General features: G+C 39.2%; 2 long non-coding RNA genes and 1 other non-coding gene across 3 annotated transcripts; 1 reads left to right on the top strand and 2 right to left on the bottom strand.

The window, feature by feature from the left end:
* Window positions 1-211: 211 nt before the first annotated feature.
* LOC138815572 (uncharacterized) lies at window positions 212-11,898 on the bottom strand. Its single transcript, XR_011368379.1, has 3 exons — window positions 10,935-11,898; window positions 10,728-10,841; window positions 212-360 (listed from the first exon to the last, which is right to left on the bottom strand). It is a non-coding gene; the product is annotated as an uncharacterized lncRNA (long non-coding RNA).
* LOC138815579 (U6 spliceosomal RNA) lies at window positions 6,697-6,800 on the top strand. Its single transcript, XR_011368395.1, has one exon. It is a non-coding gene; the product is annotated as a U6 spliceosomal RNA (small nuclear RNA).
* Window positions 11,899-12,629: 731 nt separating the features above from the next.
* On the bottom strand, window positions 12,630-18,930 carry LOC138815573 (uncharacterized). Its single transcript, XR_011368380.1, has 3 exons — window positions 18,861-18,930; window positions 13,602-13,761; window positions 12,630-12,754 (listed from the first exon to the last, which is right to left on the bottom strand). It is a non-coding gene; the product is annotated as an uncharacterized lncRNA (long non-coding RNA).
* Window position 18,931: the final 1 nt, after the last annotated feature.

Raw genomic sequence — 18,931 nt, 5'->3', positions numbered from 1 at the left:
ATACTCCATCAATATTTTGTTATTAGAGGATTATTCAAGATTAGCTATATGTTGATTGATAATGACTGAGCATGACAGAAAGGTGAGGGAAATCCATCTACACTTCAGTGAGGTTCTGACTTGGTGTTTCACAAAGTGTTATGAAAGCTCTCCATGAGAAATCTAGCAGCTGCATTTCTAAAAAGTTCTTGTGTGCTTACACTTTCTGATACTGTCAATTCAAGTACTTCTCCTTGGAGTTCCATACTATTCAGTGATGCTGTATTAGCTCCTTGTTTTGCAGACCGGTCTTGGTGATGAAATTTGTGCTTTTCAAAATTGCTCTCCCAATTCCATCCATAAAATGTGGGCAAAAATTATCTGAAAAAAATTGTATCTATTAATAGTGCATATACTTTTATTTTTCATTACAAACATAGAATGTAGTAAAAATTTTCATAGCAATTACTCTGTACTAGGTTGTGGGCAGATTCTAATGTAAGTAATATGCTGTGTTCACATAGAGAATTTGACTATCCAAAGTGTAATATGCCTCTGGTCCTAAAACCAATACCTTACTGATGTGACAAATACAACTTCCTATAAGTACAGAAATTTTCCTTGTATCTTTTTAATATATATTTTTATTGTAAAGATACTGTACTGAGGGGTTACAGTTACATAAATAAGGTAATGAGTACATTTCTCGTTTTTTCTCTATTGTCGTTCATAGGGCTTGGACTCTGGGCCTGAGTGCTGTCCTTCAGTTCTTCAGCTCAAGGCTAGCACTCTACCACTTGAGCTACAGCGCCACTTCCTGTTTTTTGGTGGTTTATTGGAGATAAGAATTTCTTGGGGGCTGGGAAGGTGGCTCAGTGGTAGAGCGCTTGCCTTGCATGCCTGAGGCCCTGGGTTCAATTCCTCAGCACCACATAAGCAAAAAGAAAAAAGCCTGAAGTGGCGCTGTGGCTCAAGTGGTACAGTGCTAGCCTTGAGCTGAAGAGCTGAGGGACAGCGCCCAAGCCCAGAGTTCAGGCCCCACAACTGGACCCCTCCCTCCAAAAAAAAGAATTTCTCACACTTTCCTGCCCAGTCTGGCTTTAAATCAGATCCTCAGATCTCAGCCTCCTGAGTAGCTAGGATTAGAGGCCTGAGCCACCAGCGCCCAGCATGAGTACATTTCTTATTGAGCACCCTCTCCTTTGTTTTTCCCCTACCATCCCTTCTTTTCACACTTCCCCAATTCATCCCTCCACCCCCTCTTTGATAGAGTGTCTTGTGCAGTTCATTATTACAATGGGTCAACCTGTATCCTTTCTTCATATCTTAAATGAAGAAATGCTGGCTTGATTTTTGCTGATTCTACTTATGTAAACACATGTAAAATCACTCACCAAGTCCAAGAGCACATCATTTTTTGTCAGTTGGTATAGTTGTGTTCTACACATTTATTGACAAGTTACAAATTATTCTCAAACTTTAATACATTAAAAATACTTTCTTCTTTTCTTATTTTCTTGGCCAGGAAATCAGCCAGACCTCAGCCAGCATTTCTCTCATAGGACTTTTCAAATGGGTTGGTTAAATGTTGATCTGAGGTCCAGTCTTCTGAGGACTCTTTCATCTGCTTGGGAATTGATGCTGGCTGTTGGAAAAGAGCTCAAGGAAGGATGCCATTTAGAGCCTTATAATTTTATTATTTTTATTGTGAGAATACCGTACAGAGGAGTTACAGTTACATGGGCAACATAACGAGTACATTTCTTATCAAGCATAGTTGTCTCCTCTTTCTTTCCCCTTTCCATCCCTTCCCATCTTCCCACCCACACCTGGTCATCTCCCCACCCACCAAAGTTGTAAAGCTCATTTTTCGACAAAACAACATTGAGATTCCACCTCACCCCAGTTAGAATGGTTATAATAAAGAACTCTAATAACAAAAGATGCTGGAGGGAATGTTGACAGAAGAGTACTTTTGTACATTGTTGGTGGGAGTGTAAACTTGTTTAACCACTTTGGAAAGCAGTATGGAGGTTCTTCAAAAGACTCCACATAGAGCTGCCTTATGACCCAGAAATCCCACTTTTGAGCATTTACCCAAATGATCACAAACAAGACCATACTAAAACTACCAGCACAACTATGTTTATTGCAGCATTATTTACCATAGCTAAGATATGGAACCAACCCAGATGCCCCTCAGCAGATGAATGTATCAAGAAATTGTGGTATATATACACAATGGAATTCTATGCCTCCATCAGAAAGAATGACATTGCCACATTTGTTAGGAAGTGGTAAAACTTAGAAAAAATTATATTAAGTGAAGTAAGCCAGGCCCAAAGAAACATAGGTTCCATGGTTTCCCTTATTTGCAATAACTAGTATATGTCTGAGTCAAGCAGAAAAGGTCAGATAAGTTGATGTTAGGGGAATGAACCCCAAGATAAGTATTCAAATGTTTTTTTTGGTTTTTTGACTTTCATGAAATTGTTTCTAACATATTTATAAGATGATTTCTATGTTGCTTTGTATGTTCCTCCCCCACGGTATAACCCCTGCTTTCACTGTATTGATGTAGGTATAATTTTTGGAGGGGAAGGGAAAAAACAAATCGTTTAACTAGGGATATAGGTGGACCCATTGCAACAATGAGATATATAACTTTATTTTTTTACCAGGGCATTTTCCTGCTACTTTGGTTGTTGAGAATGTCTATAAGAGCAAGCATTCTGTAGGGAGCTGGGAAACATGATATGTTCTTTACTTACTGAGATTTCTGAGTGACTTGTACTGCATTTTGCAAGTCAAATCTGTCAAAACCTACCAGTTTTAAGAGATAAGAGGAGTGGTAAAAGAACTAATAGAGACAAATACATTTTCAACATATTTTGTTTCAAATATTACATCTAAGGCATATTCAACAACTAGTAAAACTTGTGTTGGCTGTAAATATGTGTCTTTCTCCATGTGTGCATGTATACATGTGTATATGTATGTGTGAATTTATGTGTATAGTAACATATGTGTGTACATATATAAGGGCATATGCATACATATATGCATATATAAATAAATATACATATGCAAATATATGTACATATATATAAATCAGTGTTCAGTGATTTAATCAATAGTTCCCAGCACATTGTCATTCTCACAAAGTGTACATGATAAACTGCTCTGAGGAGCTGTGCTCTATGATGGGTATCCTTTGTTCTCACTTGCCCCATTACCTTGTTTTTCATTCCTGTGAACAACTTCGGTCTACTTACCATAGGATAGCTTTGTTTTCATTACATGTAGTTACTTACTGATAATCAAAGAAAAAGGTTGTTTGTAAAAGAAAAAGAACTTTTAAGTCACAAGATAAAATATCTTATCTATCCCAATGATTCCTTTGAGATAAAATTTATAATAGAAGTAAAAGTGAAAAAGAATTCCTAGATCTGTTGTTTTGCCATTTAGAATGGCAAAGAATAATATCACGTCACTCTTAGAATTCTTAAAGAATGCAAGGGAAACTGTTGGTCCCTATCATGTTCCCACAAAACCAGTGGATCCTGAAGGACAAAAGACCAGCAGAAATTCTAAGTAGCAGACATGGAGCATGAAAGAGAAAGACTATGAATGAAAAATGGTGAAAGAGAGAAGTAACATAATACTGAAAGTACATAACAGATAAACAAGAGCTGTATGAGAATATTCATACTGCTATCTTTAGACTCTACATGTACATTTGAAGGTATTTGATGTATGATAATCCATCGGCATAAAATATAAAATGATTTTGATAAAAAATAAAAATGATGAGTCCCTGCCTGGTTTTGGGATGAGGGTTATGATGGCTTCATAGAATGTGTTCGGTAGTGAACTTTCTCTTTCAATTTCATTGAAGAGTTGTAGGAGTATTGGTGTGAGCTCTGCTTTGAAGGCCTTGTAGAATTCCACTGTAAAACCATCTGGTCCTAGACTTTTCTTAGATGGGAGGTCTCTTATTGCTGTTTCTATTTCAGTGCTTGATATGGGCCTGGAACAACTTGGAAAAAATTATATTAAGTGAAGTAAGCCAAGCCCAAAGAAACATAGGTGCCAGGGTTTCCCTCATTTGCAATAGTTAGTATAAGTATGAGTCAAGCATAAAAGGTCAGATAAGGTGATGTTAGGAAAATGAACCCTAAGATATGTATTTAAATGTTTTTTTCTTTCATGCATTTGTTTCTAACTCATTTATATGATTATTTCTTTGTTGCTTTATATGTCCCTCCCCCACAGTATAACACCTGCTTTCACTGTATTTGATGTCGGTATAATTTGTGGAGGGGAAGGGGAAAAACAAGTCGTTTAAATAAGGATGCAGATGGACCCATTGCAACAATGAGAAGTACAAGTTGTCATGTCGAAAATGAACTTTACAACTTTGGTGGGGGGTTGGGGGGAGTACTGGGTGAGGGGGGGAGGCTTGGAAGGAATGGGAAGGGGAAACAAAGGAGGAGGCTACAATGCTTGATAAGAAATGTACTCATTATCTTGCCCATGTAATTGTAACCCCTCTGTACAGTTTTTTCACAATAAAAAAATAAAAAATAAATAAAAATAAAAATGACTCAGAAGAAATTATAAGTGCAAATACAATTTTCCCAGAAGAAATTTCTCAGAGATATTTCATGACTTTGAAAAGGATAAAGTGGCTGAAGTTAGTATAAATTTAGAAGTATGACAATTCACAAAAATATAAAAAGATATTCATATATTTCATTATATAACCCAAAGCAGAAAGCAAATGTTGTTTAGATGATTTTTTAAAACACAGTCTTTCAGGAGCTGGGAAGGTGGCTCAATGGTAGAGTGCTTGCCTTGCAATGCATGAGGCCCTGGGTTTGATTTCTCAGCACCACAGAAGTAGAAAAAGACGAAGGCTCAAGTGGTAGCGCTAGCCTTGAGCTGAGGGACAGCACCCAGGCCCCAGAGTTCAAGCCCCATGACCAACAAAATAAAAATCAACAAAACAATGCTGGGTGCCAGCAGCTCACGACTATAATCCTAGCTATGCAGGAGGCTGAGTTCTGAGGATCACAGTTCAAAGCCAGCCTGGGCAGGAAAGTCCATGAGACTTATCTCTAATAAACCACTAGAAAACCAGAGTGGCGCCATGGCTCAAGGGGTAGAGAGCCAGCCTTGAGCTGAAGAGTGCAGGGACAGCGCTCTGGCCCAGAGTTCAAGCCTCACGACTGACAAAAACAAAAAACACGGGAGGTGAAGGGTAAACAAAGGAGGAGGTTGCAATGCTTGGTAAGAAATGTATGCATTATCCTGCCCATGTAATTGTAACCCCTCTGTACAGTATGTTCTCAAATAAAATAAAATAAAATATTAAAAAAAAACACAAAAACAGTCTCTCACTTTTGTGGTCTCAACTCTGTAATACCACCACTTCAGATGAGGGCTAAGATTTTGAGTGTGGACATTTTTCATCCCTCCTGATTCAGACTGTACTTGATAATTTTTTTAATAAATATTTTGTTCTTAATTTTCTTCTTTGTAAACTCACATGCACCTATAAAAAATCTTTGGCCATCCCAGTAAGCTTCTCAAAGTACCTCCTGATGACGACTTATAAAAAGTTGTATTATATTACAAAAAGGGAAACAATGCAACAAATAAAGAAAACCGAAAATTAAATATTAATGATTAATAAAATTAAAAAAAACAATTACCAGTGTTTTCAGTATTTGAAGTGTTCTACATATTAGATTTTACTATTTTCTCATATTCCTGTGCATTTAAAACTGGCTAAGATTATGATGTTCAAACAGAGGATTTTGTTTGGGTTTTTATTTTGGGTCCAGTCGTGGGCCTGAACTCTGAGTCTGGGCACTGCCCCTCAGCTCTTCAGCTCAAGGCTAGTTCTCTACCACTTGAGCCACAGCACCACTTCTGGATTGTTTTTTTGCTTATGGGTGCTGAGTAATCAAACCCAGGACCTCAAGCACGCAAGGCAAGCGCTTTACCACTGAGCCAACTTCCCAGCCCTTTAAAAAGAGTTTTATAGGCTATGAGTAGTCTTTAAAGTTACCCACGAAGATTACTTTTTATGGTTCATCTCATCATTTGTATATGGCTTATATCATCATTTGTTCCTCACTAACATGTAAAGTAAGGAAGCCCTAAAAATTTAACAGAAACTATGTACTTAACAAAGTCTTAACTCTTCACTCTGCTTCTTTACGCAAAGACTTTGCAACTTCTTATTGGTAATGTTTCTATAAACTCTGAAATGTACATAATTAGTACCATATGTCTGCTACCATAAACCTTAAATACTTTATAGAAAAGTTTATGACCTGCCAAACAGTCCTAATTTTGGCATATATAAGCAAATACCCAAAATTAAATACATTTAACACTTTTAACAAACCTTAACACTTGCTGCAGTGTTCATTATGACAGGTGCCTTGTATAGAATAATTGAATTCCTCCTCCTACACATCTCTTGAACAACAAATATCTGGAATTATTTTGTTTTTGACATGCCAATCTTGACTTTCTTCTTAAATGTGTGCTTATGTAAGAAATACATGGTACTAACAGTTTGTGGTATTGCTAAAAAAAAGAAATACATGGTTCTAAAATTTCACAAGAAATCTTTTGAGCTTACTTTTTTTGAATTGTCTAGTTTAAGAAAATCAATTACACTTTACATATAAAAAATGTTCTGTGCTCAATTAGGCAGCAAATATGCTAAAATTGGAACAATACAGAGATTAGCATGGCCCCTGAGCAAGGCTGACACGCAAATTAGTGAAATGTTCCATTTTTGCAACAACAGATGCTGGAGAGTATGTGGCTACAGGGACTCTACTGCATTCTTGGTGGGAGTGTAAACTTGTTCAACCACTTTGGAAAGCAATATGGAGGCTCATCAAAAGACTCCATATAAAGCTCTCCTATGACCCAGCAATCCCACTTTGGGGCATTTACCCAAATGATCACAAACAAGACCATACTAAAACTACCAGCACAACTATGTTTACTGCAGCATTATTTACAATAGCTGATATAGAGCCAACCCTGATGCCCCTCAGTAGATGAATGGATCAAGAAAATATGGGTGTATATACACAATGGAATTCTATGCCTCCATCAGAAAGAATGGTATCGCCCAATTTGTTAGGAATTGGAAAGTCTTGGGAAAAAAATTTATTAAGTGAAGTAAAACAAGTCCAAAGAAACATAGGTCCCATGGTTTCCCTTATTTTCAATAACTAATATATGTCTGTGATAAGCAGAATACATCAAAAGCTATGTGCATATGAGCAGATAAGATGATATTAAGGGAAATGAACCCTAAGATAGGGACACAAGTATTTGTTTACTTTCTTGTTATTGTTTCTAATGTACTTATGATGTGTGATGTGATTTTTTTTGTTTCTGTATATGTTCCTCCCCCACGCTATAACCCCTGTTTTCATTGTATTTGAAGTTGGTAAACCAACATCCTGTGCATACGTTTCTCTAATTTGGCGAGGGGAAGGGAAATACAAAATGGTTAAATAGGGATACAGGTTAACCCATTGTAACAATGAGATGCACAAGACACTCTGTTGAAAAATGAACTTTACAATTTAGGCAGGGGAAGGGGGAGGGGAGTGTATTTGTGGAGGTGGGAGGGAAGGGATGGTGGGAGGAGGGAACAATGCTTGTTAGGAAATGTACTCATTATTTACTCCCAGAAATGTGACACCTCTGTACAGTTTCGGGTTTTTTTGGGTCCGGTTGTGGGGCCTGAACTCTGGCCTGGGCGCTGTCCCTCAGCTCTTCAGCTCAAGGATAGTGCTCTACCACTTGAGCCACAGCACCACTTCCAGCTTTTTCTGCTTATGTGGTGCTGAGGAATCAAACCCAGGGCCACATGCATGCAAGGCAAGCACTCTACCACTGAGCCACTTTCCCAGACCCCCATATTTATTCTTTTGTATGTGAACCACATTTTGAAATGGTCCCTTCATGCTGTGGTTTTGCTTTTCCTTCAATCCCATTCTACTGTCTCTATTGGATCACTCCCCAGTTACCACCTGCAGAGCAAAGCCTCTCCACTGAACCCCAGGCTCTGCAAACTCTGGCCTTCTTTAAGTTCTTTCTCTTTTCTCTGCCAGAATTTCTTCCTGATACTCCTTCCTACTGTCCTGGATACCTTCCTTGTAGATTTCCTCAAGATGCCCATGAGTGATGTGAGGTAGTCCCCAATCATGACTTGCTGTTCGTTACTGGTTACGAATCTTTAGCCACAATGTCTATCTTGAGAGTGCAACTAGGTCTTACCACTTGAAGGCCACTAAAACCACAAGTACCACATGTTCAGAATCTACCCATTATCATCCCCTTTTTAGTCACCTGTTCCTTCCCATTTCATCACAGGCCCACTGTAGGTGTACCGCCCTCCATTTGAAATGTCTCTACCTTCTTCTTTGCTTGTTTAAGCTGATTCAAAGTCCTGCCCTGAGCTCAGCACTTCTTTTCTAAAATGCCTTTCCCTAGTTGACTTCCCTCTCCCTAAACCTGTGTTCATCCCTTGACAGCCTGATGTATGGTCAAAACTATCTAATAACACATTCTAGAAATGTGCCAGTATTAAGGTTTGTACTTAGAGCTTTGAGTCTTTTTCAGCTATTTTGGTCATGGCTGTCATTCTACCATTCAAAACAAGTCTCCACTCTTGCTTTTTGCTGGTTGAGATAAGGCTCTCTTAGATTTGTCTACCTAGGCTAGCTTTAAATCTTATTCCTCAGATATCAACCTGCTGAGTAGCTAGGATTTTGAACATTATCAACATGAGCCACCAGAGCCTAGGTAGTCCTTCTTTTTCCAAACACCATACCTTTAGCTCTAAAGTTGGAAAAAGGACAAGAATTGCTACAGAAGTACTTATTTACCTTGATTTGGGAATATGACTTACCTTAGGCCACTTATAAGTACCAAGTTTTATGTCAGTGTGTCTTCCTAACTCTAGAATCTGTAAATTCCAGATAATCATACCTGTGAAGGCATAATCTCTATTATATTCTTTCTCTTGTTTTTGATCCACTATTGCTTGGAAGAAAATACATGTAAGTCTTAGCGCTTTTCGGTTTCACACCTCTCATCAAATTCCACTTCAAAATAGGTTGCCCCTGGGCTAACAAAGACAGATACTTCATGGCAGTTATTTTCATAGTTATGGGCAGATTTCTTGGTCCATGTATGTAGTACCACAGGCTGTTCCTGCTGCCAGGTCTCAACATCCAGCTAGGCAGACAAATGAGTAGGAGAAAATTCCAGATACTATTACAGAACCAACTGTCACAATAGACTATCAGTGCTGTAGATCACAGGCTTTGACAGCCCTGATGAAATTTTACACAGGCTAAGCTGGTCAATAGACATCTATCACTCAGCAGAAGTGCATTAGGGTTATACTTTAGGGACTCATGCTTTTATCTTTTAGCAGTGACAGAACTATTTTTAAAAATAAGTACTGGTATGAATTCCACTGGAGAAAAACACTGAATTAAAAGTTTAAAGAGCTCACATTTTTACTTAGGACCTTGGCATGTCTAAGACCACTCTTTTTTCCTCTTAAAAATAAAGGAAGTTTTCTTTTTAGCTCATGATTCTAATCCTAGTTACCCAGGAGGCTGAGATCTGAAGATTGCAGTTTGAAGTCAGCTTTGTCAGGAAAGTCTTATCTGCAATTAAAAGCCAGAAATAGCTCAAGTGGTAGAATGCTAGTCTTGAGAAAATGGAGCTAAGGAATAGGCCCAGAATTTAAGAACCAATACTGGCAAAGAAACCGATTAGGATTAGATGCTGTGGCTCAAATGGTAGAGCACTGGCTTTGAGCTGAAGAGCTCAGGCACCATGCCCAGGCTCAGTTTAAGCCCCACAACCAACAAAAACATCAGGGTTGGAAGCATGGTTTAGTTGGTTGGTAGTGCACTACCTAATGAGCCAAAGCAACAGGTACTAAGTTTGAGTTCTAGTTTTACACCAAAAAACAAAATGAGAAAATAAAAAAGATCTGCTAAATGTATATGCCCTTTCTACTACCATCAGGCAGTTATGAAACTCAAAAAGATTATGAACAAATGTTATATAATAAAAATTAAGTATGGGAGATAATTCTTTTAAATACCAAACCTTCTTATTTGTCTTTCCATGTATATTTTCTCTTTTAGACTTCATTTTTTTGTGTGTGTGCCTGTCATGGGGATTGAACTCAGGGTCTTGGTGCTGTCCCTGGGCTTTTTCATTCAAGACTAGCACTCCACCAATTGAGCCACATCTCGAGCCTACCCCTCCTCATCTGCCCCCCTCCCCCCAACTGGTTATTTGGAGCTAAGAGTCTCACAGGCTTTCCTGCCTACACTGGCTTCAAATTGAGATCCTCTGATCTCAACCCTGAGTAGTTAGTATTACAGGTATGAGCTACAAGAACCTGGCTAGACAAATCTTTCAGACTTTATTTACATAGATTTTATGTAACTTAATATATTCTAAAATGATTAGATAAGTTATACAGCTTTTCTGCCTCCTTTCTAATGCTAATGACAAATCAAGGTGGTATTTACTATCCTTGTTGGCAAAAATACCAATAAAGCTTCTAGAGGCAATTTATTTGCATATATCTGTAGTCCAGTATGTTTTATTTGGTAGAGTCATATCTCTCTGAAGAGAGGAAGCAATACAGGTTCAGGGCCAACTCAAGTTACCTTGCTCAGTCCTCCTTCAGGGTCATTGCAGAGCTTCTTCAACAGCTTCTTCAACTTTCTCAAGAGAGTACAGTGTGAAAAGTCCAAAGAACAGAAGTCTAGGAGAAAGATGACCTAAAGGAAGATGAAGTACTCAGTATTCACTGCACATGCTGGTATTTCCACCACTCCCTTCCCTGCTTATTGCAAATAGCCACTTCTCCTTACCAGTTGATGAGCTGCCATGGAAAACACTGAATTACACAGTTTTTCTACTACGGTTTTCCACTATTCTGTGACAAAAGGGATTCCAAAATCACTCTCATGCTTGCCAGAAACTGTCTTACATCTATCAAAACATAAAGTAGTTAATATTTTATATGGTAAGAACATCATTTACTACATTATTACCAAGGGCAAAGCTAGGGAGGGCTATAGAAGCTGACTACCAACGCAGGGAGAAGGGAACAGCAGATCACAAAACCATTAAGCATCATCCTAATGAACAATGTCAGTCTAATTTCTTCTGAAAGGGAAAAGCAGTGAAAATTTCAGTAGTTGATATGAGTGATAGTTAAGTTTAAGGTGAGTTTTTGTCTTTGTTGCTTTTCAATGAAGTGGAGATATCACTCTAAGTTATGTCTTTGATCCCAGCACTCAGAAGGCTGAGGAAGAACTGAGAATTCAAGGGCAGCCTGGGTAGACAGCAAGTTCAAGGCCAGCATGGGCTACACAGTGAAAACTTATCTAAAAAGAAGTGGTGATGCCTGTAGTCCTAGCTACTTGGGAGGACTACAGTTTAAGGTCAGCCTAGACAAGAAGTTTAAGAGAACTTATCTTGGGAGACCTCATTTCAACCAATAAAAATCTGAACATATGATTATATAGTTGTAGTTCCAGATATTTGGGGAATACAAATAGGAAAATTGCAGTCCAAGCTGGCCCAGACAGAAATGTAATACTCTATTTGAAAAATAAGTTAAGTAAAAATAGGAGGTGTGGCTGAGTTATACCTGCTTAGCAAGCAAAGCCCTGAATTCAAATACCAGTACTGTGAAAGAGTGAAAGAGAAAGGGAGAGGGAAAGGGAAAAGGAAAAGGGGAAAAGAAAAGGGAAAGGGGAAGGAAAAGGGAAAAATATGAAAAATTGACCAAATGAGTCAGCTCTTAGCCTTCCCTTTCCTTTAGTTTACAATGGGTCCATGAATTAATGTTCTGATCTCCCAAGGCCTAAGTGGCTTGATCCAGAACTCCAAGCATTTTGTCATAATTGCTGAGACCAAATTTGGCAGAAGTAAATAGTCAATTTCTCACCGTCTGTTGGATTTTATACAATTTTCTGTCGATTTACAGGAAACAAGTATCAATATTTTCAGTGATTTATAAAAGTTATAGTTTTTAAAAGCTCCAGACTTTCTTTTGAGGGTGATGATTAACAGAGATGGCAGACTCCCCTGACATGCAATAATATCACTTACGAGTGCTGTATGATTGCAAAGAGAATGACTAGGCAGCAGAATGACCAAATTCTAAATAAAAACACTAATGCTAATGGCTCATAACTGTAATCCTAGCTACTCAGCAGGCTGAGATCTGAGGATCAAAGTTTGAAGCCAGCCCAGGAAGGAAAGTCCATGAAGACTCTATCTGTAGCTAAGAAGCAAAAGGCCAGAAGTAGAACTATGGCTCAAGTGGCAGAGTGCTCATCTTTTTTTTTTTTTTTAATTTAAAATTTTATTATTTTATTTGAGAACATACTGTACAGAGGGGTTACAATTACATGGGCAGGATAATGCATACATTTCTTACCAAGCATTGCAGCCTCCTCCTTTGTTTACCCTTCACCTCCCTTCCCAGCCACCCCCCTTCCCCCCACACAATCATACCCCCCTCCCCCCACCCACACCGACATTGTAAAGCTGGTTTTGACATGACATTTTGTACTTCTCATTGTTGCAACAGGTCCACCCGAATCCTTAAACGACTTGTTTGTCCCCATCTCCTCCACATGTTATACTGACATCAAATATAGTGAAAGCGGGGGTTACACTGTGGGGGAGGGACATACAAAGCAACAAAGAAATAATCTTATAAATGCATTAGAAACACATGAATGAAAGAAACGAAGACATTAAAATACATATTTAAGGGTTCATTTTCCTAACATCACATTATCTGACCTTTTCCGCTTGACTCATACCTATACTAGATATTGCAAATAAGGGAAACCATGGGACCTATGTTTCTTTGGGCCTGGCTTACTTCACTTAATATAATTTTTTCCAAACCTTTCCATTTCCTAACAAATGGGGAAATGTCATTCTTTCTGATGGAGGCATAGAATTCCATCAGAGTGCTCATCTTGAGCAAAAAAGCTAAAGGAAAGTGCCTAGGCCCTAAGTTCAAGCACTAGCACCTTCCCCCCACCGCCCCAAGAAAAGAAAAAAAGGCTAGGCATGGTGGCTCATGCATGCAATCCTATCTACTCAGGAGGCTGAGTTCTATGCCAACTTGACTCTATCTCCAATTAACCAGGAAAAGGGCAGGAAGGGGTGCTGTGGCTCAAGTAGAGCAATAGCCTTAGGCAATAAAGCTCAGCCATAGCACTCAGGCCCTAGGTTCTAGACCCAGAAATGGGTCAAAAAAAACAAAAATAATCTGAACAAGGTGGTGACACAGGCTTGTAACTTCAGCACTTGAGAGGCTGAGACAAGAGAGTCACGAGTTCAGGGCACACCTCAGGTACATAGTGAAATATTGTCTCAACAAAACAAAAACTTCCAAATAACAAAAACAAAAGCGGAAATAACTATAGATCGGAACTGAAATAAGCCATATACATACTTGATGCGTGAGTTATAACTATCTGTTTTCAGGATTGTGTATTGATACTCACATTTTTTCTATAAGGTACACAGCAAGATCTTTGGCTCCAGAGTCTGTGCTCTTCAGTTGCAAATGGCACCGGGAGAGCAGGCTACCTTGCACAGACCAGAACAGAGAAAAGACCACAGAGCCAACTTCCCCTGGTGCTCACTGAGCATCAACAGCTCACACTACAAAGAAACAGACAAACAGGAAATGTCCAAATAATGTGTTCCCAGAACTTGGGCAGGAACTATCTCTATAGAAGCAGCTGTCACTGGCAAAGCAAAAACAAAAACCTATGTGTATGGGGCAAATTTATGAAAGAGCATTCAATCCAGAAGTGAACCAAGAAAAATGGTTTTAGGAAAACTTCCCTATTGCTCAGCAGTTTTGTGGAACCTATAAATATTCTTTTTGCTCCACAAGACATCTACTGCACCCCAAGACGCCCACCCTATTGTTCATCTCTTTCTTGTAATGAATCTTCTGTCTCTGAGCCCTTATCCTGAGTCTTCAATCAAATCTCTCGCTAGCAGAGTTGAGGGAGAGTTGAAAAGAAAGTGTGAGTCTGATCAAGGTACATTGCATGAGTTTTATTTTGTTTTGTTTTTGTCAGTCATAGGGCCTGCACTCTGGGCCTGGGTGCTGTTCCTCAGCTCTTCAGCTCAAGGCTAGCTCTCTACTTCTTGTGCCACAATGCCACATCTGGCTTTTTCTGCTTATGTGGTGCTGAGGAATCAAATCCAGGGCCTCATGCATGCAACGCAAGCACTCTACCACTGAGCCACCTTCCCAGCCCCCACATTGTATGAGTATATGGACATGTCAAAATAAATCTACCATGTACCATAAATTGATAATAAAATATGGAAAAAATAAAGATAATCCATCATTGAAGGACAATAGGAAAATCACATTTTCAAGCAATTCATTTGAAAATGAAAATATAAATTCAAACATCAAAAATTGTTATGCTATAGTCATGTGACCTCTTTACTAGGTTTAAACAACAATAACAACAACAAAAACAGCATTGCTAGTGATATCACTGATATTGTGTGACTGGATGCAGTGATCTCAATAAATGTTAGCTCTTCATTTTTGGAAAAGTATGTCTAATTTCAGGCTAAAGAGCAGTATCAAGGTATTTGAAGAACTAGGAGCTACATATTGTTTTTAAATGGTAAATATATATCACTAAAAAGAACAGAAGCATTTATTTGTTCTTTTGGTGGCAGTTCTGGAGCATGAGCTAACGACCTGAGTGCTGTCCCTCAGCTTTTTTGCTTGAGGCTACTACTGCTCTATTACTTGAACCACATCTCTATTTCTGGCATTTCTGGGGAGTGGGGGGGAAAAGATGTGGTTAATTGGAGATAAAAAAATTATTATATTCTGGGCTGGGAAGGTGGCTCAGTGGTAGAGTGCTTGCCTTGCATGCATGAGGCCCTGGGTTCGATTCCTCAGCACCACATAAGCAAAAAGAAAAAAGCGCTAGTCTTCAGTTGAAGAGCTGAGGGACAGCACCCAGGCCCAGAGTTCAGGCCCCACGACCAGATCCAAAAAAAAAAATTATTATATTCTTTCCTGCCCAGACTGGCTTGGATCTCAGCTATCTGATTAGCTGTAATCTAGCACCTGGTGAAACCTTTAATTTTTAAAAAATTTTTTACTTTTGCCAAACCTGGGGCTTGAACTCAGGACCTGGGCACTGTCCCACAGCTTCTTTTGCTCATAGCTAGCACTCTACCACTTGAGCCACACCACCATTTCTGGCTTTTTCTATATATGTGGTAATGAGGAATCAAATCGCAGGCTTCCTGGATGCTAGGCAAGCACTCTAGCACAAAGCCACATTCCCAGCCCAACCTTTAATTTTTAAAAGCGTAATTTACAAAGGATTGAAATTGGACCACTGTGTGGAATCTCTCTATAAGGAGGATGTTTTTAGAAAACATAATATTTTAAGTTAGGAGAATTGACTAAATGACTACAGAATTTATAATTTGTAAATGAAAGAAGTAGCCAAGTAGCTTGTAATCTTCCTACCATTAAAAATGCTTAAAGATGTCTGTTGAAGATGAACCTGTATACTAATGAGCCCAAACTTTATAAATGTCCATTCAATTTGTGTCTGAATTTTTTGTGTGCCTGAAAAAAAAAATTGTGCCTATATATTGGAAGGGAAGATGGGATTTTCTCACTTTTTTATTTTATTTTAAAAACCTACTTGAAAATAATTCATGATCTTTTTGTAACTCTTCGTCATCTTTGTTCTTTGGACTTTCTCTGAAGGGGCATCTAACCTCCAGAGGGTCTGTCACATAAGAATTATGAAGTTGGAACTGGGAAGGTGGCTCAGTGGTAGAGTGCTTGCCTTGCATGCTTGAGGCCCTCAGTTCGATTCCTCAGCACCATATAAGCAAAAAAATCTGGAAGTAGGGTTGAGACTCAAGTGGTAGAGTGCTAGTCTACAGCTGAAGAGCTGAGGGACAGCACCCAGGCCCAGAGTTCAGGCCCTATGAACGACATACAAAAAAAAATAAAGAAGAAGAAGAAGAAGAATTATAAGTAGCCAGGCATCAGTGGCTCAGGCCTATAATCCTAGATACTGAGGAGGCTGAGATCTGAAGATCGCAATTCAAAGCCAGCCTGGGCAGAAAAGTCATTAGACTCTTATCTCCAATAAATCACCAGAAAACCAGATGTGGCACTGTGGCTCAAGTGGTAGTGCTCCCCTTGAGCTGAAGATCACAGGAACAGTGCCCAAGCCCAGAGTTCAAGCCCCATGACCAACAAAAAAGAAGAAGAAGAAGAAGAAGAAGAAGAAGAAGAAGAAGAAGAAGAAGAAGAAGAAGAAGAAGAAGAAGAAGAAGAAGAAGAAGAAGAAGAAGAAGAAGAAGAAGAGGAAGAGGAGGAGGAGGAGGAGGAGGAAGAGGAAGAGGAAGAGGAAGAGGAAGAAGAGGAAGAAGAGGAAGAAGAGGAAGAGGAGGAAGAGGAGGAAGAGGAGGAAGAGGAGGAAGAGGAGGAAGAGGAGGAAGAGGAGGAAGAGGAGGAAGAGGAAGAAGAAGAAGAAGAAGAAGAAGAAGAAGAAGAAGAAGAAGAAGAAGAAGAAGAAGAAGAAGAAGAAGAACTATGAAGTGCCAAATGCTGGTGGCTCACACCTATAACCCTACCTACTCAGGAGGCTGAGATCTGAGAATTGTGGTTCAAAGCCAGCCCAGGCAGGAAAGTCTGTGAGACTCTTATCTCCAATAAACCACCAGAAAACCAGAAGTGGCACTGTGGCTCACATGTTAGAGCGCTAGCCTTGAGTTGAAGAGCTGAGGGACAGCGCCCAAGCCCAGAGTTCAAGCCCCACAACCAACAAAACAAAACAAAACAAAAAACTATGAAATATGCTAATATTAGCACTGTCTGTAATTAATTCCTCTAAACTAGAATCAACCCATATGCCTCTCCAAGTTAAGCAGATAATTACGGTATGTCATAAAGAGACTATTGTGGTACACCAGTGAACACAAATGACAACACATGAATGAAACTCAAAAACATTGTTAAACAAATCAAATATTTCACAGAAGATTGTATGCTATCAAGGTGAAAAAAAAAACCAAGCAATAACCAACACATTGTACAGGGATGACTAGAAAGAAAAACAAGGAACCTGTGAACACACACTGAAGAATGATACTACAGAGAGTTGTTTTCACTTATTGTCCCTCCATATCTATTCTTTTGTATGTGAACCACATTTTGAAATGGTCCCTTCATGCTGTGGCTTTGCTTTTCCTTCAGTCCCATTCTACTGTCTCTATTGGATCACTCCCCAGTTACCACTTGGAGAGCAAAGCCCCTCCACTGAAACTCAGGCTCTGCAAACTCTGGCCCTCTTTAAGTTCTTTCCCTTTCTCTGCCAGAATTTCTTCCTGATACTCCTTCCTACTGTCCTGGTTACCTTCCTTGTAGATTTGCTCAAGATGCCCATGACTGATGTGAGGCAGTCCCCAATCATGACTTCCTGTTCGTTACTGGTTACAAATCTTTAGCCACAATTTCTTTCTTTCTTTCTTTTTTTTTGGGTCTGGTTGTGGGGCTTGAACTCTGGGCCTGGGCGCTATCCCTCAGCTCTGTAGCTCAATTTAGCCACAATTTCTATCTTGAGAGCGCAACTAGGTCTTACCACCTTAAGGTCACTAAAACCATGAATACCTCGTGTTCAGAATCTACCCATTATCATCCCCTTTTTAATAGCCTGTTCCTTCCCATTTATCACAGGCCCACTGTAGGTGTACCTCCCTCCATTTGAAATGTCTCTCATTTCCTCTTTGCTTGTTTAAGCCTATTCAAAGTCCTTCCCTGAGATCAGCAATTCTTTTCCAAAATGCTTTTCCCTAGTTTCCTTCCCTCTCCCTAGACCAGTGCTCATCCTTTGACAGCCTGAATTATGCACAAAACTATGTAATCACACATTTGTTTGGGTTCCTCTATCATTGTATCCTCTGTACCTAAGTGGGGCCTCACACACAGCAGGCATTGGTAGGCATTGTTGAACTAACAAACATGAGAAAAAAGCTCAGACTAGGTGTAATTCAGACCATTTTTACTTTTTTTTCTCCTAATGTAACTCTGTCTATCTCCCTCCCTATAACCATAAATGCTTGCTTTTACAAGAAGATAATTCAGTGGCTGCAATAATCTCTGGCCTAGAAAGTTTAATTGTATATGCAATTTCCTCTGTATCACAGATGAGAGAAAGGGAAGAAAGGTCAACTACTTGATGTCCCAGTGGTAAGGGATTATGGGAAACTTTCTTGGACAGTCAGTGAGATTTCAGAGTTGAATGGCCCAGTTGAAGAGCCAGGTTTCAGTGTTGTTCCAGCATGGTGAGCTCCTGTTTCTATCAACTTGTGAGAACCCTGAAGTTTTCGCCCAGTGGCTTTGACTGAGAATGGTAAGAGCTTGAAGAAGTTTTTAGAGGTTGAAGAATATGCAGGATTTAGATGTGCTACAAGAGAAAGAGAAATTATAGAAAATGGCAGAAATAAAAATGGAGATCAGAATGATCCGTGGTGAACTGGAAAGACAGCACATATCAATGATCTTGTAGTGAGAATTTTAAGGAGGACACAGAGATGGGCAGAATAGTCTAGACATATGAGAGAAAACTGATGTGATGGCAAAAACAATACTACAAAAGTTAAGACTGTAGCCAGGTATGGTAGATCATGCTATAATCGCAGCTGTAGTTCAAGGAACACTCAGAAAAAAGTTCACTACATCTTACCTTAAACGATAGCTTGGGGTGTACCTCTTGCCACTATAGTTACTTGGGAGACCAGGACCAGGAGGATCTCA

The sequence above is a fragment of the Dipodomys merriami genome, unplaced genomic scaffold (genome assembly GCF_024711535.1).
Source record: "Dipodomys merriami isolate MVZ:Mamm:240054 unplaced genomic scaffold, mDipMer1.0.p SCAF_650, whole genome shotgun sequence".
Taxonomy (NCBI): domain Eukaryota; kingdom Metazoa; phylum Chordata; class Mammalia; order Rodentia; family Heteromyidae; genus Dipodomys; species Dipodomys merriami.
This window is presented reverse-complemented; position numbering and strand designations above follow the sequence as displayed.